The 26,572-nt window shown below is 43.2% G+C and overlaps 1 long non-coding RNA gene across 3 annotated transcripts in view; it reads left to right on the top strand.

Moving 5' to 3' along the window:
- Positions 1 to 2,743: 2,743 nt before the first annotated feature.
- Positions 2,744 to 26,572, top strand: part of LOC140634767 (uncharacterized) — a 52,712-nt gene continuing 28,883 nt past the window's right edge. For all 3 annotated transcript variants that reach the window (XR_012032148.1, XR_012032149.1, XR_012032150.1), the window contains exon 1: positions 2,744 to 2,836. This is a non-coding gene — a long non-coding RNA (uncharacterized lncRNA). The remainder of the gene's footprint in view (positions 2,837 to 26,572) is intronic.

The raw sequence follows: 26,572 nt of genomic DNA on the forward strand, positions 1-26,572 counted from the left end.
TCTCCAATTTGGATTATGTCCACCAAGGGATGGGGGAGGGAGTAAAGCTGTCAAAGAGGGAGTTGGTGGGATAATTAGAAAGGCAGCTGTGGGGAGAGCCTTGGACTTTCACACAAGCAGAAAGCCTTTTTAGTGCTCCTTCAGCGGCTGATAATTTGAAGTGTCCACTCTGTGCAAGCCACTGGGTAAAGTGTCTCAACTGTATTATTTCATGTATTCATTTATTCCTAGCTCCCACTCCCACCAACAAATCTGTGACAGAGACACTCTATTTTTATCCCCATTTTCCAGCTGAGAAAACTGAGGACCATGGAGATTGAGAAGTTCATAAAAAGTAAGATAGCTGGCAACACGTAGAGGCAAAATTAGAATTGACATGTCTGACTTCAAAGCCCAGGCTCTGAGCCACTAGTACAGACAGTATCCTCTTCAAAAAAAGAATAAGATCACTTTGTCTTATAGCTCATCACATCCTACTCCCATGCTGGAAGATCAATGTGGAAACCCTTCAAATTGGCCAGTCAAGAAACTTGGTTGCTACATTTCTGGGAGGATTTCTCAAGACAAGTGTCTAGTGACTGACTGATGAGATGGGGCATTCTAGTGGGAACTGGGAGGACTTGAAGCATCTGGTTCTCTGCTCGCTCCCTCTCCCTCCCTTCCAGAAAATCTGCTCATTTACCTGACATCAGGAAAATGGCCTACTAGGTAGAAGTAGGTGTCATGAGTTAGTAGATGGACAAACAAATAGAAAAGATCTTCTTTGAGCATTGCACTGAGCACCAAGGGAAGGGACGAAAGAGAAGAAATAGAAGCCCTCAAGGACCATGCTGCCTGTTTGGAGATATGAGATAAAATATCCAGGGTGAACTTCTCCAAGGGATTTTGAAAGCAATGGATGACCATGAGACATTCCAATCAGTGCAAAGGTAACACAGGAAGAACACAGCACAAGAGCAAGTGTGTGTGTGGGTGGGTGTGGGTGTGGGTGTGGGTGTGTTTGATGCAGGGAAAGAAGTAAGAGGCCAGAGGACAGGCCTAGGGAAGATCCCTTGCAGAATAGCTGCTTGGAAATGACAAGCTGTAGCACAAGAAGGAGAACCATTCAGGAAAGTCTAAAGGTAACTATGTCCCAGAAGACTGTTCTCCTGCCCCTGGACCACACAGCAAGGGTAGGAGTTAAAGGCTCCATTTGGGGCCCTGAGAAGGCTGCCTACCTCGGAACTCAGTGATCCCCCAGTCCTTGGCTGGCTTGACCCTTTGTTCTACATGTCTCTTAATGCCACAGTTTTGCAGACCAAACCTGTGGCTTCCCTGAGTCCTGCACATACATGCACAGAGTATGTATTGTCAATGTTCTTCCCCCAGCTCCACCCCCCAAAAATACATCTTTTAGCTTCTATCAGAGCTGTTCGGTTACTGTTGGTTAATAACCTATTCCAGGTGACATTGAATTGAAATCTAAGGATTCTTGAAGCATTCAAAACTCAAAGAGGTTTGATCTAGAAAAATACTTGAGGGAAGAGATTAGCTATCATCGACACATAGAACTTCACACTGGCTGGCAGCCACCTACTCTTTCTGTGCAAGAAGTTCAAACTCCATGTTGATTCCCCTTTAGGGAAAATGTCTAAGCAAAAACCCCAACCCTCTTTTTCCTGTAGGGCTAATTAATAGGCTTTTGCCTCCTACGGGGTTCTGCCTCATGGTCACAGGAGGGGCTCCAACCTATATGTTGATTAATAGACATTCAGCTTGGAGATTGCATCACCCGATGCTTCTCAAAAGGTGTTCTCCAGAAGATCTGCACCAAAATGAGGTTTGTTTAAAAAGTAGACTCCTGGGCCTTGCTACAGAAATGTGGTGATAGAATCCCTGGGAGCTGAGATGTGAAGCAGCTTCTGAAAAACTCTCCAGCAATTCTCATATGCAGAGGAATTAGAGGACCTCTGATCTAATTCACAATTTGCAAGTGAGGAAACCCAAGCTCTGAGAAGTTAGGTTCTTGCCTTACACAGCCCAGCATTAACTGGGCCCAATAAATGCAATCCTGACCTTAATAGAGTGGAATTGCATTGAACAGTAGAATCATGGTAGCCCAGTGTGAGAACAGGGACCTTCAAAGACCCTACAGAAAGGAGATCTAAAAGGTAGAAAACCACTTCGTGGTAGCACCAGGTGTATGGTTGGAGCCTGCCCTTCCAGCCAGCAGCCAGAGGCTACTGAGGAAGCACTGAACATGAAAGAGAGGTAAAAAAGGGAAGGAACCTTGGGGGGGACCCAGAGATTGATTATTCCTCTATTCTAGCCCAGCATCCAGCCATTGGTGTAAGGCGTTGACTCGGCTCCACCTCTAAAATCCAGAGGTTAAGAGAGGAGCTTCAGGTTAGTGTGGGAGCCCTCCTCTGACTGTTGCCAGGAGCCTTGAAGAGAAAGATGAACATTCAGTGAAGAGTCTTCAACACACAATGCAGCATTGCTGTGAAATATTACTTAGATTCAACCACAAAATGATGAATCCCGTTGTAATCCCCTTCTCTCCAGCATTCCTATTCTCTCTCTCTTCCCCAAAAAATGAAAGGAAAAAAAAAAAAAAGGAACATTAGTTAGAGGGGAAAATAGACCATAGTGCTGGAAAAGTTCCCAGCTTTCTGCAAGTGTGTTTTCTCTAACAGGCCGGGGAGGCTCACTACAGAGCAGGTGGCAATTGTGATGTGGTGTCTGGATCATTGTGTGTGTGAAATGAGGAGGCAAGGGACCTCTGAGAAAATTCTACTCCGCAGTTATGCTGGGCCTGGATCCTGAATCCACATGTACCACATATGCCTTCAGAAATGTGAGTTTGGAAGAGTTTAAGGAGTAGTCAGGATAGTTCTCTGAGAAGGACAACATCAGAGGGAGTCAATCTTCACTAATCAGGCCTAGCAACTTCCCCATTTTCCAGAAAGTTTTGAGAACATGAGTAGCTAAGTTATTCCTTCCTGCTTGCTCCTTATCTGAGAGAGGTAAAACCAAATTGATTTACCTCTGGGCATGTTAGAAGTGCAACCCGGGAGGTTCCCAGCTGTGGAGACTGAGAGATCAGAGAATCAGAGATAGAATAAGGAGGGTGGGGGCTGAGGAAGGAGAAGTTCAACCAGACCAATAAAATGAAAGAAGTGATATGAGCGATATTTATGACACCTGGGAGTTGGAAGACTGTCTCAGGTAGGATATAGCCAAGACTACCAGAGGTGGCCTTGAACTGAGATTGGGGAGGAGGAAGTAGGAGGGAACTGGGCAATCAGACTTAGACGGAGAGAGAACTACTTCCTCTCTGGGTCCTCCATGTTCCACAGGGTGTCTTCCAAAAGGGTGGGAACTGGCAAAGAATTTCTTAGAAGCGACAAGAGCTTGCTTTTCCTGGGAGAAGCTGAAGAAAGGGGGAAGCTAATTAAATGAAAATTGAGGAACTTAGGGCCACACACAGGCTGAGAGTAATCTGGGAGTGATCATCAATCATCATAAACTAGCACTTACTCAGCATCTTCCCCTCAAAGGCCTGGGTTACAGGGCCTGGATGCATTGGAAGTCACTGCTTCCCAGAGACTCCCTGGGAGCCTGAGCAGAAGAAGCTAACTGGGGAGTCAGAACCCCAAAATGCAGATAGCGATGTTACAGTGTGAACCAGCCCAAAGACATCTATCTCTCTGTGAGAATGAACACTTCATGGGTTTATCATTCACTTGTCGGATAATCATGGCGGTAGTGGGGACTTTCTTATTATAAATGTCAGTTTCTCATAGATGTTTTGTTTCTCATGCTAATTGTCAAGTTCTTGAGGCCTGAGACTCTAGGATATTTCTCTCTAGCTCCACATGGCTCCATTCATCCACCTCCTACCAGTGTGTGGCATATTTCCCTGTGGTTTTCATGTGTGAGAAATGCAGAGGAAAATAGTGTTCAATCCCTAACTTCAAGGAGTTTGTGGCATTATATAATATATACATGTATTCAATCAAGTGCCAGGTGTTTAGGAAGAGATGCAGACACCATAGATTCTCAGAATAGATGGAGGGAGGGAAGGTAGGCAAGAAGAACTCAGATCCAAGAATGAAATAAACTTGGACTTAAGACCCAGCTTTGCCACTTACTAACAATGAGGCCTTCTGTGAGTTATTTAAACCTCTCCATAATGGGGGAATAATAGAAACTCAAAGAGGTAAGTGGAGAATTAAATGATATATCACATGTTATGTACTCATTATGGGGTCTACCAGAGATAAGTGCTTGAAATTAGTAGCAAAAGAAAAAAAGAAAAAGGAAATTCATGACATGATGCCAAGTTCACATACTCAGTTCTCCTGATCCTCCACACAAAATGATTTAACAAACAACTATTTCCTCAGGGCATTTTCAAATTCTCTGGGTGAAGTTCACTTGGGTGAGTGGCCAGGAATCTAAAAAGGTCAAGGTTGCCAAGAGCTTGCTTTTGAACTACACTGACCTCAGTTTCCAACCCAGGAGTTCTTTCTCAGCTGGAACCAATAAGGAGCTAAAGCTACTACACATTCCCTCATATGAGTGTGCAAAAGATTTGTGGCCTCCAAAGAAGGTCTGCAAAAAGGCTATTGTTGAAACGCATGAATGTCTTCCAGAGGGCAGTGTCCTAAGCTGATCTCACTTTGCTGTACTTTTTCTTGATAGAGAGAGCTGGCAAATGGTTGAAACTGGGGGACCACAGTGAGTCTCTATGGACTAAGATGGTAGACACCCCCTAGTCTTCCTTCCCTCCAACATGGGCTCCTACTCAGAGATGGTGCTTGGGCCAGCCTTGTGTGTGGTCTCAATGCAAATGAAAGACAAAGAAATGAAGACATGCTTTGTCTTCTTGCCCCTCTCTCCCACCCTTAAGGATACATCTTCTCTTACCTGGTGATAGATGCCCCCATTGAGGTCCTCTATGACAAATTTGCAAAAAAAAAAAAAAAATTTAAAAATCACTCGAGCATCCAAATGCTCTGTTCCCAATTTGCCATTAACCCTTTTCCTAAAGCAAAGAATCCAAGCAGAGAACATCAACACACAAAAGCTGTGTTCAATAATTATTTTTATTTATTTTTTAATTTACCAGAGACTTTTATGGTGTTTATTACATGCCAGACACTGATTTCCATAATTTCTTATCTTGGAACATCATCTAATTTTTAAAAAGTTTGAGAAGGACTTTTTTATATACTTTACCTCATTTGATCCTCATTATAAGCCTGAAAGGGAAGTGTTTTTTTAACTCTTACAGATTAAAAAAAATAAGTTTCAAGAAAATGAAGTTATCCATTCGAGACCATTCAGCTTGTAGCAAAGGGAGGACTCATACCAGGTTTTCTGAGTCCAAAACCGGTGCTCTTTCCACTGCACAGGTAAAAGAAAAGAACACTTCCCCTCCTCGAACTACTTGTAATAATAAAGTGGAAGAACTAGAACACATAATATTGACAATATTTTAATCCAGAGTAACATGTAACCAGACTATTATAAGGGGATGTAGAAGCAAGAAATAAATGGAGGATTTTCCAAGGGGATGGGCAAATTGGTCAAGGCTGTTTTTTAATACAGGTGACAGAAACCGAACTGAAACCAGCTTCAGGCAACCAGCTCAAACTGGCTTCATACATGACAGACCCCAATGGCTTGAGCAATGGCTTGCTTTGCTTTGTGTTTTTCTTGGTCAGCTTTATTCTCAGGCAGTGGTGGCCCTACAACTGCAAGCTTACGTTTCACAGATTTAGAAATCTCAGCAGAAAGTCTCTTCTCAGACAACTCCAGCAGAAGACTTGGGCTTGCATCTCACTGTGCTGGATTTGGTCACGTGTTCTCTCTGAACTAATCTCTATGGTCAGGGAGATGTACTACTTGGACTGGCCAGCTCTGATCATGGTTCACCAACGACCCAAGGGACGAGATCAGTCCCACTAAAATCACATGATCTTAGGGGGTGGAGACTGGGAAAAATTGGGGTATTATAACTTAGGCACAAGTTATCTTGGAAGCAGAGTTGGGGGAAGCTCCTGGAGGCATCCCTAGGTAGATGTTTCAGTGGTGAAAGGGACACAGCATGGGGCAGTGAAGAAGCCCCAGGAGAGGGGGTCATGAAGTCCTTGTTGTAATCCCAGCTCTCGATGTAACTACTGATGTGACTTTGAACAAGTCATTGAGCCTCTCTGAGCCTCAGTTCCTCAAATATAACAGAATAATAATTTAAATAATAGTAATAACAAAACCCTCTGGGTTGCTCTGAGGATCATGATATGATCCAATTGGATGAGATCACAGACATGAAAGCTTTTTGAAATGCTAAGTGAAAAAGATTTATAAATATCAGAGTGTGTTTGAGGCAAGGGACTACCATCAGCAGAGACAGGAGACAGGAATAAGTAGGGTGTGTACAGAGAATTGTAACTAAATTGGACTGCTAGGTCCAAATAGCCAGGGTGATGAATGCATAGTCTCACATACAGTGAGCCCCACATATATCGAGGCTAAAACTTAGTTTCAGTAAGCTGATGTTTCCTTGGAATGGTATTGGGAAGAGGACTTTTTATTATGGCTATAAGTTAGTGCCTATAAAGGAGCTGCAGGTAATTCCAGTTAGGGAGGACTCCCCCAGGCAGGGCCAGCTTTCCCAGGTAGGAGAGGGAAGCTGGCTCCGCCCTTGGCCAGTGTTTAGTTTCTGGGAGGCCCTTTCCTCTGTCTGCCACCAAAGAAATCACAGCAACAGGTGGAAGACAGAGAGTTGGGGAGGGCTGGGCCAAGGTCCCTAGAGGGTAGAAAGCGGGTGTGTGTGAGGAGGATTAGAAAGTAGCAGGTGGAACTCGTACAGTTCCAGCTCTCACGTGTGACCAGCACTGATTAAGGAAAATCACTTTTGTTTACTAACCAGTTCTCTGCGCCCTTCCAAGTTGAGCTCAATTGCCGGCTTACAATTGCAGAATTTTTTTTCAGCCCAGGAGGACCTAGTGAGGGTGCTGGGTGTGGGTGGGAAGGAGAAGGCATTTTTCTTAATGTGTATATAGTGGAAGGAGTGCTGCCCTGGGCACCTGGAGATATGGATTTCTCATCACAGTTGGGGTTCATCCGTTGCACCTCCAACATCCTTAGGATAAACAAAGAACAGTAGGAAGCAGTGCTTGTCCAAGAAACACGGAAGGTGGATGCAGAGGAGATTGTGTCCCTGGCCTAGCTTGAAGACAAACTGGAGAGACTCTTGACCCCAGTGATCCCAGGCTGACTCAAATAAGATTCCAGAGAGAAATAAGAATGAAGATAAATAATTACTTACTTGCTTGGAGCACTTAACAATTCACAGAGGAATTTCAAATAATTTACCTTATTCAATTTTCCCTATGATGCAGGCAGACAGGTTTTATTACAGAAGCAGTTCAGAAAGGTTATGTCACTTGTTCAAGATCTCAACTGATGATACATGAGAGAGTCAGAGTTAACTTCTTCTAACTACCATGTCCAGGGTTCTGTAGCTATATGGTCTGTAACCTTGGGAGGCTGGCACTCTTCTCTAGCCTGGCTGTCCTGGCCGTGGAAAACGTTTTCGGAGTCTTCTGGCTCTACCTACAAGATCTCTGGAATGATTGACAGGGTTCAGGGTAAGAAATCTAAAGGTGTGTGTTGTAATCTTGGATCTTCCCAATCCAAAATTGGTCCCAGTTTTAGCTTTGTCACCTGCCCCAGGGAGGTTGCATCATTACCCACCCAGCCCACCCCCCGCAGAGGCTATGAAGCCTCAGTGGCAGAGTGTTGCAAGTGCTTTGAAAAGACCTCCGTGCTGTTCACAGGTGAGCAAGGCTTCCCAGTTTGTGTTATTCAGATTCTTCTGCCCTTAACTGTGGATGCTCCACTAAGCCCCAAGCCATGGGTGGGGTTGTGTCAGTCTATGATCTGGGCTGCCGCTAGCTCGGTTGCTCTTCGCTCAGAAGCCCTCTTGGGCAGCCTGTTTTCACTGACTGTCCTGGACAAGTTGCCCAGGGGCCCGTTTTGCTGGAAGGATGAGCCTGTGAGGGGAAGAGCAGCTCCACAGGTGAGCAAAAGAGACAGCCAGCTCTGAGCCTTTAAAATGTAAAATGTTCTCTTGGGAGTGTGCAAAGACCTGATTTGTGAGAGATGAAAGTCAGAAGCACCGCTCCTCCAGAATCAAAGCCTCCTTGCTCTCAGGAACAGACAGCAAAGATTCCCTCTGCAAGAAGAGCCAAGCATAACAATGGAGAGTGAGTGGCTTCCACCCTCCCCCAGCCTGGAATGGGGGCCTGGCTGTGTTTGCAAACATCTGCACCTGGGCTGCACCTGCCAGGCGAGGACTGACCTGGAAGCCATGGAGTGCACCTGCTCTTCTGATTTCACCTCGTTTGTGGTGGGGATGGTCCCACTGAATCATGCACATCCCTTCTTCCCTCCCGCTTGTCACTTGTCGGTTGGCTGAGGGACGGGGCAGGGAGAGCAGCTTCCAGTTCCAGCACTTCTCTTCTCTCCCTCTGTGACCTTGGGCAGGTCCCTAGCTTGGCCAGGTTTACTCAACAGTATTGTGGATTCTGATCCTCTGTACTATTCACTCTCAGGAAGCTGTGGGGCTTAATGAGGACAATGGATGGGGCCTTGCTCTGCCCCCAGGAATGAGCAATTTATACTAACTGTTGGCACCTTTGACGGAAAAGCCCAGAGAAGGGGGGGTTAGAATCTGAGCCTTCCACCACACTCCATTCCAATTAAATTATTTTTTCTTCATTAAGAAAATTGAGGCTGGCAAGGGTGATGGCCCACAACTTTCCACCCCATATCTCTATCTATACCAGTATCTTTAAGCACACACAACCTAGTATCAAAGGATGAAGAATCCCTCTTCTTCAAGGCTCACCAGGATGCTCTTGACTCCACCCTCTCCAACATCTTCAAGACCTTGTCCCATTAGCCATTCTCAACCTCTTCCTCTATGGGTAAACCTTCCTTTCAGCCTGTGCACATGTTCAACATATCTCATCCTATAACAAGAGCAAATTAAAATCTTCCATACAAAGATGGCCACAACCCAGTCTCTTTCTTCTCCCTCTCATCTACTTCCTGAAAGACTTGTCTGTACTCGAAGCATCAATTTCTGTAGCTCCCTCTCTTTCTCAAACTAATTTCAGTCTGGCGGCCCCTTCACTACTTTACTGAAAGTGCTCTTGCCAAAGTCATTAGAAAATATTAATTACCAAACTCAAATCTTTATCATACTTCCTAACTGAAGTAACACATTAAAAATGCCATTTTTCTTAAAATTTTAGATTACCTTAGCTTCTGTGATGGCATACCCATTTGGCCTTCATCACATCCCTCTGATTTGTTACAACTTCATCTCCTGAGTGGAGACCTCTTCTAGTCTCTCATGAAATATAGGTATTCTACAGTTTTATCCTACTCTCTCTTGTCTTCTGACCTTATCCAGTCTGTGTGTCTCAACTACCACATGTAAATCACTATTTATAGCCCAAAACTTTCCCTTCAGCTTCAGATTTGCATAGTCAACAAGTGGGCTAGATTCTTTTACCCAGATGAACCTCTCAACATACCTAATGACAAACTCATCATCTCGTCTCCAAACAGCATTCCTTTGACCATTTTCAATCTCAGTTGCTGGCATTTCCATCCACCCCATTACCAGGCCAGAACCATGGGAATCCCTGTTGCTCCATCCAAATGCCAACAAACTTGAAGTCCTGTTAGTTGTGCCTTCTAAAAGAACCTCTCAAATCTACCCCATCCTCTCTGTCTTTCCTACCCCAGTTCTAGTTCAGGTCATTATCCCTTTTCCATTAACATGAAGCATTCTCCCAACTGATCTCCTTACCTCTAATCTTATTCTTCTCAAATCCATCCTCTATAGAGCCACCAAATTTTTTAAAAAATCCATTTAAACGCAGGTCTGACCGTGGCACTTCCCTAGTTGAAGACTTTTGTTATCTTAAATCTTATCATAACCCCCACCAGTTGCCTGTGGACCTCCGAGACCATTCTCTTATGTACAACTTCAATCTCATTTCCTGATTTTCTGCCTCGTGCTTCTAGAGGTCTTTCCTCCTTCTAACTTCTCTACCTGGAATATTTCCATCATGATGTTAGAACCGAGATGTCAATAATGCCAGAGAGAGTTTGGGGTCAAATTATGCTAGGAAAACTCAAGAGGGTGCCCAAATTCCAGGTTATATATGTTTTTCTCTTCTGCCTTTATTTACCCCTTTAAAACAGAAAAAAAGAGAATTTTTGTTTTCTATGATGTTTGTTTTCTATGATGTTTTCTATGATGATTTCTATGATAGAAAACAAAAATTTTTGTTTTCTATAATTTCTTATCCCATCAGTACCCAGCTGTGTGGCATAGAGGAAAGACTCCATAACAACTTGCCCTTGGGAAGACTATCTCTACAAAGAATCAGTTAACTAACATATGCTGGACTGAGTGGGGCAGGTCTTCAAACTCACAATCATTCTCCTAAAAGAGACCCACTAAAAACTCGTCAGTGACTCTGAGCCGATCTCTATATGATGAGACAAAACAACTCTTGTTGTTAGTGTCTCCTGCCTTTCCTCTGACAACTCAAAAAGTATTGCCTGCCTTTCCTCTGGCTGGGCCCATTCATTCTTTTTCCTCTCCTATCTTTTAAGGCTGAAATGGGCAAGGGCCAGGGATGAAGTTTGGGGTAAAAAAATCTCTGGAGGAGCTCTTGTAAATGGGAAAGTAGATAAAAGAGGACAAGGGGCGGGGGGGGGGTGTAAATTCGTATGGTCAATGTATTCACTTAACAAAATATTATTGTGTATTTAGTACTTATCAGTCATTATCTTATTAGATGTTGGAGATATAATAGTGAACGAAAAAGACAAAATGTTCAAAAATACAAGTAGAAAACTTGAGTTATTCTGAAATAATTTGCTTGTTGATTTTTTTTTTTAAACAGCAGTAACCCAATGGGATGAGACCACATGGTTCATAGTTACATAAAGTTATAATCTGAGGAAATGTCATCTAGAATTCTGGACTTAGTTAGGGTGCCATAATCACCTATACCTGACAGAATGATTATCCTAAGTTGATGCTGAGAATATATGAATCCCTGAATGCTAAACTTACAAGTAAAAAAATGTAAATGTTAGCCCAATTATGAGCCATGAAGACTTTTGTGAAAAATCATAGGCACCTTGAAGAGACCATGTTAAGCTTAAAATTATAATTTGGGGAAGAATATAGTTACGTAAAGAACTTTTCAGAAAAAGAACTAGACTTATGTAATCATGTAAGTTTACAAAATCTAAAAGGGGAAAAAAAATCTCCCTAGAAATAATGGGTCAGACTGATTTTTATACAGATATTTGATTTCTTAGTAAGTCCTTTCATTTGAAAGAGGATATTGGTGGGGGTGCCTGAGTGGCTCAGTTGATTAGGCATTGGACTCTTGAGTTTGGCTCAGGTCATGATCTCAGAGTTGCGAGATCAAGCCCCTCCTCAGGTTCCACACTCAGTGGGGAGTCTGTTTGAGATTCTTTCCCCTTCCCTCTGCTTGTGTGCACTCTCTATCTCTCTTTCTCAAATAAGTAAAGAAATTTTAAAAAGAGAGAGAGAGAGAAAGAGAAAGAGAAAGGATATTGGTGTCAGGTATGCTCAGACCAATTCAAGGAGTTCTTTTTACTCCCCTGGTTGCCAGGAGACCCAGTTCCTTGGACGCTAGTGTGGGTCAGCAAACATTCAGGCTGTGGAAATACTGATACAGACAAAACACATTATCTTTTATCAGATCCAAGAGAAACCTGCTAGGATGCAGTACCAGGATGACTAAAAGGCATCTCCATAGCAAGTATAAAGGGATGGACAAACTCTGGGCAGAGAGAGTTATGCATGAGAGAGCCTGCAAGAATTTTTCATGGACCCAAAGCCATAAAAAACTAAAGTTTCCATGTGATTCTGATTTAGAAGCTCTTGTGCAGGGTTGACAGCAACTGGGATTCATATGCTATATTCATAACCATGGATCAGCAGCCCAGTGAGATGTCCTGTACCGTTATTCCTGATTAGAAAAATTGCTTTGAATTCCCATCTGCCAGGGGACTGCAGAATAAGGTAGGAGTAGCTAAGTGAAATTTTCTCTGGGGAACACACAATGAGACAATGTGTGTCTAAACCACACTGGATTCTAAACAACAATGGATTCCATTGCTTCTCTAGAAGCCACTTAGATTTTCACTGTTGGTAGATCTAATCATTGCTGAAGAGAAAGAAGAGGTGAATCTGTCAGTCAGCTGAGAAAAAGACAGACTAGCAATGCTCAGACTAGAGAAACTGCAGTGGGTGTTAGAAGCTGGAAGTGATGAGGGTTTGACTGTACAAATTGAAGGCATATCCCTGGCAAGTGCAGTGCCTGAGCATGAAATTGGCATGCACTCAAGGTCAAGGTCAGGTCAGGCACTCTTAGAAGCACCATCTATATAAATTCTGACCAGGTGTCTTACCTCATGTCCAGACCTAGAAACTCAAGGAGAGGGAAAGATTCTCAGTACAAGGAGAAACTAGCTTCCTATGTTCCATGGTTTCAGTATGCCCTGGAAAACTCCAAAAAGCCATTGGAGTAGCCCTCTATTTTTTAGTGTGTGATAGACTTATTTTTCCTTTGACCAATCTTCTATCTCTTATATTTTGCTCCTGAAATGATCTTTCTAAAATATACATTTAATTGTATATTCTTCTCTGAAGCCTTTCAATGGCTTCTTTTAGCTTTCAGATAAATTCCTCACTCAACTAAACCTATACCATCGTTTGTGATTTGCCTCCTGTCTTCCTCTTTAGCTTCCCTTCTACTTCTCTTCCGGCTATATTGAAACACATTCAATTCCCTGAATGGAACATGCAGAACTGGGGCCTCCATACCTTTGTGTATGCCGTTCTCTTTTTCCCCTTCCAAATGCAAAAATCAGCTTAAGCGTCCCTCTTCACTCTCCAGGTTGATGAGTGCCCTATACCCACAATGCTGTAAGTTACCTGCCCTTCGCACTAGTCACATGCGAATCTACTTGTTGGTTACCATTCTGTCTCCTAGAGTGCTCAGGATGGTGCCTGTCATACAGTAGGCATTCTACAAATGTCTCACAGCAGTTTTGTCTGAGGAATGGAGAGGAAAGAAAGGAACTGCACGTGTAGGAAGAATGGTCTTCATGAGGAAGAAGGAACGAAGACATTGAGAATATTTTGCTTTAAGTTGAGGGCTGAGGTCTAAATCAGCAATGGACTGATGCTCACAGTCCTCTACTCTATTGGCCCTTGGGTCCCCTCAGTCAGAGCTGTTCACACCACCCAAAGTCACCTCCTCCTTGCCCAGTGTTCCATTTTACTTTGCCCTTTTGAAGGAGAGCATTGGGTTTGCTCTGTTCGGAGCTGCCTTCTAAACTAAGAATGAAGCCCTGTCACTTCTTCTCCAACTTTTCTGTACATCCTACTCTGCCCCTGCTTCCATACACCTGTTCATTTCTCTGTGATCAAGTTTTAAAATGCCTCAGTAAAATATCTTCCAACCTGAGCTGATCCTTCTGCTAATACAAAGTGGCGGCTTTTAAATAGGGTAGACTTCAATTGTCACTTTCAATCATAGGCTCTGCTAAGGGAGACTTAGAAAGACTTAATTGTCCTAAAGAAAACAAACAGAGGCCCTCTGCTATGGAATAGCATGCCGACAGATAGACAGATAGGAGAGAGGACAGACCCTGGCATGCCCAAGATCTTTCCTGTGATCCACCAGTGCTGCTCCAGCATTCACAGACCAGGTCCCCGCGAGTGAAACTGACAACTCGACATGTCCCTGATCCTTTCCAATTAGCATCCAGCTCCTGTTCTTTCCCTCTTGCTGTCTGCCTCCCTCTGTGCATCTGGCCCTTAAAAAGAAACAAGGTCTCTGCTGCTATTCCCCACCCAACCCTCCCTCTTCATGTAAGCTGACCCCAGACCATTAAAACTTAGAATGTGACAGCTGAAAATAGAGAGACTAGTCCATGAGAAATCTAGTCCAGCATCCTTCTTGTACAGGTGTTAGGGAAGCTCAGCCAGGGACAGCCATGTGTAAATGTCATACAGGTGACCCCAGATATCCTCCCAATTCCTGGTCCAGTTCTCCTCTGCTACAACAGGGCTTCTCAATGTATTACACAATAGAATCACCTGGGGATCTTAAGAAAAAAAAAAAAACAATAAAACTTTGAGGGCATCTGGGTAGCTCAGTTGATTAAACACCTGACTGACTCAGGGTTGTGAGATCCAGCCCTGCATTGGGCTTCACACTAGGTGTGGAGCCTGCTTAAGATTCTCTCTCTTTCTCCCTCTGCCCCTTCACTCTAAAAAAATAAATTAATAAGTAAAAAACAAAATGAAAAATCTTTCCCCAGATCCCACCTGCAGAGTTTTCATTTCATTGGACTTTGGAGGGATGCAAGCATTAATGTATTTTAGGAACTCCCTCTGTGAGGCTAATGTGGAGCTAGAGGTCAGAATCACTGCAGTGCCATGTTGCTTCTCAGCCTCTTTCCTAGCCTCTGTCCAAACTCATTGGATCTATGCATGGGATGGGATTGGGAGGGATAATTAGGAAGAAGAAGGCTGGGTTGCTGTATACTAAAAGATAGAAAACTCAGGTAAGAACCTACATGGGCCAGGCCAGAAATCCCCAACTAGTGATTGCTTAATTCCTTCTAAAGAAGGAATTTTCCATTTTGTTCAAACCCAAAAATGCTATCAAGCATTTTTACTAACCATGGGGCCATGCACTAGGTGTCATTAGTTTGTATGGGGTGTTGTGAAAGCACAAAGGGGACTGGCCCTTGATTTCTGGGGCAACAGATAACACAAGAGATACATGCAAAACGCTTAAAGCCTTTACAAAGAAACATGCTTCCAGAAGCTTGCACATATACCCACCTCTGGGCTGTGAACACAGCTATCCCAGCGGCCATAAGTTATTGGTCTCTTAGAGCAAGTGTGTCCTGCTCACAGTAGGGCATTCCATAAATATTTGATGTGTGGACTGAAATGCTGAGCCCGAAGGTGAGGAAGGTACCAGAAATAAAAATGGCTTCATAGGACAAGGAAGTAATGAATTAAGCCACCTACAAGGTCGGACACTTTGGAGGGCAGCTGGCCATGTGTCCTAAAGCTGACTTCCCCACACCTGGTTGATCACAAGACTCAAAAGAGGATTTTAAAAATACAGATTTTTTTGTCTCATCTAGACCTACTGAATCAGTCTCCAAGAATGGTACCTAGGGATCTGCATTCTTTTATGAGCATCCCAGGCAATTCTGATGATTAGTCGGGTTTGGTCATTTCTGCTTGAGGGAACCTTAAACCTGAACTTGATTCACTGCATGGCAAAGTGATGTTAAGTCCTGCTTGGGGTCAGACTGACTTAAGGAATTGATTTCAGTCATGATGTGACAACTTGCTAGCTATCCTCCTTGAGCAAGTCACCCTACCTCTCTGAGCCTGCTCTGTCATTTGTAAAACCCACTAAGGGCAGCCAGCCCTCATGTGGGTAAAACGTTCAGCAAGATCCCATGCGAAAAGCAAGCCCTCAATAACTGGAAGCTGTTACCATCTCAGCATCCCTGCTGAATTAAAGAAGAGAGAGGAGTAGCCTGGTCCTCAGAGGCCTGACATCTAGGGAAGGGGAGGCTGGCTGCTTCCCTCTCCAGTCCCCGCCGGTCAGTTCAGGCAAAGTAACTGGGTTATGGGGAAGGATGTGAGGACTTTTATTTTATGCCATATCGCCCAGTATCCAAGGAGCAAAGTCAAGGGCTGCCATGAGTTCTTGGAACTCACTGGACTTTATTCCTGGGTCCTTCATTATATGATTGGCAAGACCTAGGATCTCACTGGGTTTCAATGTTCTCTTTACAAAATAGGGATGATAATGTCCTATGTCACCGAGAGGCCGGGAAGATCAAAACACACCAAACCACAGTCTACCCTGTTTATGCTAGTAGCCAGTGAATAGTGTGATGATCAGGACCATGCTAAAGCAGCATCTGGGCATAATCTAACCCTGGTAAGGGCATTAAGTTTTATTTTATACCCATTTTACAGTTAGAAAAGTAAGGCTTGATAAAGACAAGTAGCTCCAAGTCCCCCAGCTGGTAGAGGGTGGAGCCGACAATCAAACCAGGCCAGTAGGACTTCCCACTATAAACCCATAGCCACAACAGGGCCGTGCGTGGCTACCATCTGTGCTCCTTACCTGTTCTCTAAGTCAATTCTCTCATTGGCCAAAATGTCTAAATAACCTTTCCCTCTGGGTGTCTGGGTGTCATATTTGAACCTAGTTTTTGACTCTGAGACCTGAGTCTTTCCATCATCCCCCTGCTTTCTACCATGGCAGGACCTCAAAACCAAACATGGTTGATAAAGGAGAGCTTACTACATCTGACTGTAGTTTTAAGAATCTGTTCATCATAAAAATCAAACTTGCTGAATGTAGCTTTGTACATTCATTAAAAAATAAAACGAGCCAGCTGTTTTGATTTGCCAGGGTAGTTTATGGTAGATGGACCTCTATTTAGGAAAACCTGGCATAAAAAAAAAAAATCCACAGTGACAAAACGGAGATATTAAAGGTGACTATTCAGACACTGTAAAAGGATTTGTTTTAGCGTGCTTCTCAGCTTCTCTTTTCTAAACTTGTTTCTTTTTCTCTAAGTATTTGGCAAGTGATTGGGGAGGGGGACGAGGGAAGCAGAAAAAGTTCACATGTTAAAGGAAGAGCAACCCAGAATGTCTGTAAATGAGTCACTGGAAACACAGGATCACGTTTACCCAAAGAAATGATTATCTACAACTTGTCAGGAACACGACAGTTGCACAAAGAGAAGTACACCTGAAGCTTCTTGATGTTTAATCGAAGGTTACAACTCAGACTCAAAGGGCTGGATTTGTGCCTAGTGAGTGAAAACCGGCACGAGATGTGAGTCAGTCGACATCCCTCTCGTGCTGAATGCTACCGTCGGAGTCCCAGTCTGGCTCTCCCGGTCCAGAGATCTGTTTCACAGGAACCTGAAAACCTGCCAAATCCGTCACCCGTGATGAGCAGGTGAGCTGAGGAGTCCTCTGATTTATGTCAGACCATCCTAGGGGCAGAGCTGCCTTGCAAAGGACTGTCAGAACCGATCAATGAATAAACGAAGTCACTGACCAGGGGGACAGCTCACTCTCTTCTTTTTTAAGGGATTTTGTAATGAGAGAAATCACGAAGATTCATTTCGGGGCATGACAATTTTAGCATAAAACCCTTTTTCTGTACTTTTCTTGGGGCTTGGGAGGAGAGAAAAGGGAAAGCTGTAAGGCAAGGGATTTTTTTCCAAGGGAAAATCTATTCACCCAAATGAGGGGAGGGGGGTGAGTTTGAGATGCTGCTCAGGGACTTTTTGAAGTTGCGCGGCCCTGATCTGCATGGGAAAAGACCAGACGTGTTGCACAGATACTCATTTGTCAACTTCCTCTGTGACTGGGCTCAAAATGGCTGTGTAAATAACTCAGCCAGGGAGGATGGCAGAGCAAAGCTCTGGCAGTTATTGTGCTATGAAATATGCATTAATTGCATTAAACATTCAGTCTGAAACTCAGCAGTGAGGCCCCTTTTGTCAGTTTTTATAGTGCACAGACAGAGAGACCAGGATGCGGATGGCAATGGCCTTCTGTGTAGCCCCTGATGCTGTAACAGCCCGTGCCTCTCCTCAGATGTTCCAGGAGGGGTTTGCGGCTCCCTGCTCAGCAGCATGGTGCAGATGAGGCCAGGGTCACCAGCTCTCACCCCCCAGCAGCCCTCCACCTCTGCTTTGCTCCCTAGATGCTGCCCACCATGTCTTAAATCCCAGCCAGTGAGTCATCTCCTACACGTGGCCAGTCACAGAGGGGCTGGGCTTGAAAATGCCCAATGCTGGGCTCAGCAGAGTCCTTCCCCACCAGCGGTAAGAGTGTCTTCCCTCCAGCAAGGGAAGGCAGTTATCACTTACATTTGAGGACTGCATTTGAAAATTCAAGGTGTGCTTCATAAGGGGAAAAAATCGTGTCAAGACAAAAGAGCCAAAACTGTAACAGATGCTTTTGAGGAGAGATATTGGGGAGAAAGAAAGAGAGAGAAAGAGATTCATTTAATGTGTACTAGGAGAGTCAAGCCTTAGGATTTAAAGTACCTTTGGTCTTACTACTTACACAAAATGAGGTATAAGAGTCTCACTCTGGCATCTAAGGGGGCCCAATGGAACCTTCCTGGCCATACTGGCAACAGTTTCCCTATGCATAAGCCATACTATAACCAAACTGGACAACATGTTTCTCAATTCTGCTTTTCTATTTTCCTGCCTTTGATTATCCTGTTCAGCCAAGTAACCAGTCAGTCCCTAGTCAATCCAGTTTGCAGAGGACTGTTAGGGTTTTGACACTAAAAGGCCTAAGTCCCGGGAAACCCCTCAGTGCAGAGCACACAAGGCCAGTTGGCTCCCCAGCTACACCCCCTACCTGCCTGGAATCAGTAGCCTTCCTCTCTGCACTTGTGCCTGGATAAATCCTTCCAGGTCATGTCAAGTACCATCTCCTCCAGAATTCACAGTGATTTCTCTCCCGTCCTTAAAATTCTAACAAACATACTTCATTAACACCTCTTGCTATCAAAGCATTCATTCCCCAACACCTATAGAGAACTCAGAGGCGCCACGCTGCAGCCTCTGTGGGGTGCTTGCCCACAAGGAGCTCACAGCCTCTAGGGCAGAAGGTAAGTCAGCACTCACAGCACGATGGGATGAACCAGTGGGATGAACTGTTAAGAAGTGCATGTGCAAATCCCATTGTCTAAGGATTAGAAAGAGAGCAAAAACTGTCAAAGACCGATCAGAGATTCAGGCTGAGGGCAAACTGCTGAAAAGGGATATGAAGTTCTGAAAATTCTGCAGATCCACTTCCAGAACAGTTAATTCCTGGGAGATCTAAGGTCTTTGTTAATTATTTCTCCTCACTGGAGTTCTTGGTGCAGTAAGTTGAGATTCTTCTGTGTTTTTATAATTGATCTTTATGAAAAAAAACACAGAATCTCATAATTGCAGTTTAAAGAAAAAATACATGTTTTTTCTTTTTTTTTTTTTTTTTTTGAGTTGAGAAGAGGCAGAGGAAGAGAGAGAATCTTAAGCAGGCTCCATTCCCAGCTCAGAGCCTGACACAGGATTCCATCTCACAACCCTGAGATCATGACCTGAGCTGAAATCAAGAGTTATGCTTAACCAACTGAGCCACCCAGGGGTCCCTACATGTTTTTTTCTTAATTGTACTAATAATACCTGATCACTGGGTAAAATGTATATATATGTATGTCTATATGTTTATGTATTTATATGTATGTGTTTATCCTATATCATCATCCAAGGATGAGGTCCACATTTTGGTATATGATCTTCCAGAATTCATATAGAAGTGAAGATAGAGATTTTAAAACAAAATGAGATTTTACTACACATACTGTTTTATAACCCAATTTTGACAACAAAATATCTCTTGACATATTTGTGTATGTGCATGTGTGTGAACGAACATACACATTTGCCACATCATTTCTAATACTTGCGTATATTTTATTGTGTAGATGCACTTTCATTTATTTAACCAATCCCCTCTTATACGACGAGATCATTTCTTATTTTTACCTTTATAAATAATACTGAAATAAACCTCCTTAAAAATTACTATTTTCATAGACGTCCAATATTATCCGACAAATAAACCCCTCACAACAGAATTACGGGACGAAGTACGGACATAATTTAAGGCATTTGATATATATTGATGTTTACCCTTCTGATTTTTCATAAAAGTCTGTTTTTCTGTACATTTTGCCAGCCAACATACATTTTGTCAAGTGACAATATCTAGAGTTCCCAAAGAGCATTTTTCTAAGTGCATGCCAACTTACATGATCACCAAATACACAAAAGCAAGAGAAATAAATCCAGGGGTGGCATAAGCTAAGGAAAAACCCAAAGCAAGCCTACTCTCACAGTAAAGTAGTTAAGCTGTCTTCTTAAGCTCACTCTATCAGAGTTATTGCCACTTATTCATAAGGGCACCCAGCAACAGCTGTTCACCTGGCCAAGCAACCTCTCCAAAGAAAGATCCCCATATGGTGCAGGGAGAGGCACGTGAGCTGGTTCTTAGAGAGAAAATGACCTTGTTTCCTGATTCTGTGTGATGATGCTTCAATCAGAGAAATGGAAGAAGAAGAAAAAAAAAAGAGCCCAGATTCAAGTCTTGTGGAGGAGAAACTAGTCATCTTCATTATTTTATTGGGTTCAAAGGGCTCACCCATACTTTGTTTCATCTGGAGGGAGACAAACAAAGCAGGTCTGTTAGGGACACTTTTTATCACTGGGCTTGCCCAGAGCCCACGAGAAGCAAGTGACAGTATGAGAGAGGCTGAGAATCTAGGGCTCCTTAAACAATCTTGTCACTGTAAATATTGAGTAAAATATGAAAAAAAAAAGTTCTGTGAATTTACAGCAGAGAGGAAATAGGAGTAGAATTCTAACATATTTGTATATTTTATAAACATAATCAAAATATATTTGCATTACTTCTTTTTTTTTTTTTTTTTTTTTTCAAAGTCAGAGGTGGTGATAGGCCTCTGCTGCAAGAGACAGGTGAGAGTGGAGGTTGTGAAATGCTGGTCATCCAAGGACTATGGGGAAATGATTGGTCACGTACTTAGCACCCCCTTGTGTTTCTAGGGAAGTCTCAGTTTGGCCATCCAAAAAATGGGGATCTATATCTACTTGACAAGGTTTCTATGATTATGAAAATACTTTAGAACCAGTAAGTACCTGGCAACATTCTATGCTATGCTTTTTAGTCTTTGCAGCCAGTTTCATCCCCTATCCTGGACTGTGAGCTCTGTAAGAGCAGGAATAACATGCATCTGCCCTGCAAGGCCACTGCCAAGAGGGGGGTCCTGGATAGCATTCCTTCCACACACCCACAAACGTATGCAGAATACATGCTGTAAAATTGTACTATAACATTATTTTATGTTATACATAATGTTTAATCAATATTAGGTAACAAATATTTATAGTACTATATAGAAGTTTTTATATAAATGGGTTCATAATATAGATTTTTTTTCTTTAATTTTTTTCCCATTGAACAATATAATTTGGACATCTTTCTAGGTAGGTGCATAGAGATCTTCTCTTATTCTTTGTATTGGCTACATGGTATTTCATCGAATGGACTAAAAAATATTATATATTTACTTAACTTTTATTTTCAAATTTGTCACCCTTACAAATGATATTGTGATGGAACAGTCTACACATATGCCATTGTCCACATACATAAGTGCTTCTTTGAGTTGAACCTAGAAGTAAAAATTTAGGGTCAGAACTCTTGGGTCTATCATATTTTGATCAATATCATCAAACCAACCTTTAAAGGCTTTCCAAAATCTCCTCCTAAGCATATGAATGCTCCTATTTCCCTGGGTTTATAGACCAGCCCTGTGTTTTATCATTCTTTTGCATCTTTGCCAATTTGGAAAAAAATTCTGTTGTCATTTTAATTTCTTTTCTAAATAGTGAAGCTGAACATCTTACTGGCAATTTATACTCTTTTTTGTTAATTGTCTACTCATGCCTGTTGTCAATATTCCTATTGATTTTTTTCCTTATTGATTTATTTGAGTGCTTTGTGTATTAAGGATATTAACTCTTTTCTCTACAAGTTTTAGTTGCCTTTGTTAGATTTTTAAAATTCTCTTTAATTTTGACAGAGAAATATATGTGTAGTGGGTTTTGTTTTGTTTTGGTAGTTTTATTCAGGTTGTCTCTTTACTCTTCCTGGCTTTGGTATTATGCCAAAATCACCCTATTTTGTCCTAACCTAATTAATGCATTCTGCATTTATAAAAAGATATAACTTGTACAAGATAATTTCTAAAGTATGTTCTATAGAGCCACGATTTTACATGATCTAAAACTTCATTTTAGAAGTTTTATGGCACAGATGTATGGCACCCAGCCTAAATTTCTGAAAATAAAACAAAAGGATAGACCTTAACAAAACATTTAGTCCTTCCATATGTAAAATGTAACCATAACCTTGTCAAGAAAATATTGCTGACTAGGGTCTCGATGGACATTTTTAATTAAAAAAAATCAAATTCATTCATTCATTCAAAATTCAATATATTGGCTGAGCTCCAAACTAACAACAGTCATCAATGCTTCCTTCCCACAACGTGGTCAAGCCATGTTTCAGGGGGCACCACTTTGCCCTCTAGGCTTCAAATGATTGGACCCCAAATAGACACCTGACCCAAAAGCAGCCAATCCATTTGCTGGATAGCAACCAATGACCTATGTGGTTTATTAAGAAAAAAAAAAAGTAAAGAAAAGAGCTGGGCCAGTCATATTTCTGTTTTTATAATTTAATTTCTGGAACCTGAAAAGATAAACCAGTTAGCAGTAGAAGATGCAACCAGAAGAGTCATAATATAGAGCTATGCTCTCCCATATGTATGTTGGCCTTTTAAAATTCTACAAAGGGCTACTAGCTTCGTGGGCAGGTGACTAGTGGTCAAACAGGGCCCCGTGCTGGGATTTAGTGCTGAATTTTATTTTCAAGTTTGGGTTTTGTTGTGAAGTGGATGGGATAGTGGAGCAGGTTCCAGGCACTCCAGTCTCATCTCATACAATTCTGCTTCCTGCAGCTGCCTCCCTGCCTGGAGTTCTCAGACCTGCTCCCCCTCACCGTCCCACCTCTCCTTCCTTCCTCCTCTCCACACTGCCCAGCAGGGAACTGAGCATGGGCTGGTTATGGTTGGGCTCCTGTGCTCCACGGCATCTGGAAATGGAGTGCAGTGCCAAGCGTCCCAGCCCCAGGCTGGCACACCATGGCTCATTTGGCAGGTGATTCAGTGGAGCAGATCTTTCAGCCTCCCCTGATCCAGGTACTTTGTGCATCACCACAGACAGAGATGGCAACACCACTGGGCCTTGGGGATTGCCTATCTGCCTTGGGTTAGGGGTGTGGGCTTGGGGGAAGGGGTGATGCCTGGCTCAATTTCTCCACCCCTCCCTTGGGCACAGTGAGCCTTGGGCACCGTGCTCCCCTCTGGTGGATGGCAGGGAAGGGGAACCCAGCTGTGGGTGTTTAGTGGCAGGCCTGGGGCCCTAGGTACCAGTAGGGTGTGTGCTTTCACAGCAGTGTCTCCTTGCCTGAGGGAGGCCAGTGTTGAATAGCAAATATGAAACAGCATGCAGGTGGAGACAGAAAGAGACAGAGAAGGGAGAGAAAAGTCCTCTGGAGAAAGCAGAAGTTTTATATTTTAGTTCACATTTAACAACACCTGTTTTTGCCTTTTGGAACAAGGGACCCCTCCTTTGGAACAAGGGACCCCCTAAATTCTGTAATAGGTCCAGACTCTAAGTCAGCTGCAGAAGCCATCAGTAGGGAGCAGAGAAGAGAATAGATGTAGAGAGAGGAACTGACACATGGAGAGAGGACGAGTTACGTCAAGAATAATCTGGTGATGTGAACAGCCATTCTGGAAAACTGTGTGGAGGCTCCTCAAAGAGTTAAAAAATAGAACTACCCTACGACCCAGCAATTGCACTGGGGATTTACCCCAAAGATACAGATGCAGTGAAGCGGCAGGACACTTGCACCCCGATGTTTACAGCAGCAATGTCCATAATAGCCAAACTGTGGAAGGAGCCTCGGTGTCCAACGAAAGATGAATGGATAAAGAAGATGTGGTCTATGTATACAATGGAATATTACTCAGCTATTAGAAATGACAAATACCCACCATTTGCTTCAATGTGGATAGAACTGGAGGGTATTATGCTGAGTGAAATAAGTCAATCAGAGAAGGACAAACATTATATATTCTCATTCATTTGGGGAATATAAAAAATAGTGACAGAGAATAAAGGGGAAAGGAGAGAAAATGAGTGGGAAATATCAGAGAGGGTCACAGAACATGAGAGACTCCTAACTCTGGGAAACGAACAAGGGGTAGTGGAAGGGGAGGTGGACAAGGGGGTGGGGAGACTGGGTGATGGGCACTGAGGGGAGCACTTGATGGGATGAGCCCTGGGTGTTATGCTATATGTTGGCAAATCGAACTCCAATAAAAAAAATACAAAAAAAAAAAAAAGAATAATCTGATGAGTCCTCAGTTCCAGTCTAGACACGTATAATCAACCCTTTTCTTGTGAAGTAACAGAACGGGCACTCTGTGTCTTGCAGCTAAATAAACCAGATCAAATGATGAAAGCAAACCCTACCTGAAAAGTTCTAGAGGGGATACAGAGGTTCCAAAATTACAGCCCTTATCTCAAAGAGAAGGAAATGAGGTATAATAACACAATAAGGAATAATAGTAAGGACAATAACAGCTCACCCCAAGGGCACAGATGCTTTGCAAAGCACTGTGTTTGCATCATCATGTTTAATCCCCACAATCCAAAGACCACAAGAGGGAGGAACTACTTACTAGTTCACAGACGGGGGAACAGAAGTATAGACAGTCCAGGAGGCAAAGCCGGGGCCTGACTTCCAGCCTATGAGAAATCTTCTCAGAGCAATATAAAGCACCAAAATATCAGTGAGAGGGACTAGGTTACTTCTGGATGGGAAAATCAGGGAATGCTTTCCAGAGGCTGTACCCAACATTTGGTGGGTACTTGGTAAAGGTTTGCTAAAGAACACAGTTGAGTACATGACTAACTGAATGAATGCACATGGATTGGATTTAAAAGGAAAGCTTGGGGGGGTGTGGGGGGGTGGGACCCATAAACAGAGGCAGGTCACTAGCAAAAGGGCTGGGATGGAAAAAGGGAGCAAGCTTGTACCTTGGCAAACAGGCCAGCGTGGCTGGAGTTGAGGGCCCTTAAAGGGAACAGAAGGATGGTTGGACTAGACTCTGAGATCTCCAGGCAGAGAGGTTTATAGTGTATTTGGTAGGTAATCTTGAGCCACGGAACATTTATAAGCAGAAAAGATATGATCGAAGTCATGCTGTAGGGGAAGTTAATTAGTTGATAGTGAATAGAATGAAATCAGAGGAAACAGAAACAGAGCAAGGAGATATCAGTAAGCTGCTAGAATAGGCCAGGCAGGAGGTAAGGAAGGCTCCAAGAAGGTGGAGGGAAAGGATCTGATAAGACACACATCTCAGGAACAAACAGGAGTTGTTATGTATGTGTGAGCAGGGGAAGGAATGAATAATAAAAGCTCGTTCTCAGGTGTCTAGCCTGTGTGCTTGAAAAAAAAAAAAAAGAAAAGAAAAGAAAAAGGAGCCATCCCAGCCATCCCAAAGTCAGAGGGTGAATCTATTTCTGATGTTGACAAGGAGGGAAGGGAATGAGAGGGATTCTGGGAAAGATCCTGAAAACCCTGGGTTCTCCCTGCATTTAACTTTACACTAGAAATGGAGTAGGTAAGTGCTTTCTTCCAAATGTCAGCCCAGTTCCAATCACATGCCTACCAATTCCGTAGGATCAATTCAGTTCAGAGTTTTATGAATATAGTCTGAATTTTACCATGAAAACAGTGGTAGTGCCTTGATTCAAGCTCCCTAGATCAGAATTTGTGAGTCTTCTAACTGGCCAGGCAGAAATTTAGTTTTATCTAAGCAAATTCATACCTCACAAACGAGGACAAATGGCAAGTTTAAATATTTCGGGGGTGGGGGGGCAGTATCTACTGCATTGGAGAGAGTAAAATATTTTCACGTGATCCTCGCATATCCTGACGAGCACCATTGACATGAAATAGCTGATGTGATGTTCTCTCGACAGCCCCCTCGCTGTTTCATTAGAGAGGATCCTCTCACTACTAAATAAGACTCAGTCTGTGTGCTTGAGTTATCATAGGCCCTCGTAAGTAATGGAAGTGCACTTCTTCAACTCCTCCTCCATTTCAGACTCCTTCCTGATTCAGACTGACCTTTACCATACATCACTGTAAAGAAATCCCCGTGGGGTTGGTTATCATGGTGAGCTGCTAGTCATCTGAAAGGCGAGGTCAGTGCCTCTTTGTAAGGTCTGCTCACACTCTGAAAAGGGCCATTGGAGGCATGACAAGGAGGCTCGCCCAGGCCGTTCCACCCCGCCGACTTCCAGATCGGCCCAGCACAGGGCCTCGTCTATTATTTTTCACTTCCCTGTACCTGAGATCCTGCCATCACATTGGCCTCCTTGACACCAGCCCCGGGTTTCCATACGAGGGCATGACTCGGGCTCACCCGGTTCACGCACCAGTAATCGGGTCAGTCCTGTAGTTATCGACTTATTTGTAATTTCAAAAAGGCTGCATGTCTGGGAAAGGATTCCCCATTTGCTAGGGTGAAGAAGGGGGTAGCCTAAGCTCTTGGATGTGGAAGTGGAGACAAAATTAACCAGTTATCTGAGTGACTTCAACCATACATAAAGAATTTCCTTAAGATGAAAACGTTCCAGACTAGAATAGACTCCC

Source organism: Canis lupus, chromosome 6 (genome assembly GCF_048164855.1).
Source record: "Canis lupus baileyi chromosome 6, mCanLup2.hap1, whole genome shotgun sequence".
In the NCBI taxonomy this organism is placed as follows: domain Eukaryota; kingdom Metazoa; phylum Chordata; class Mammalia; order Carnivora; family Canidae; genus Canis; species Canis lupus.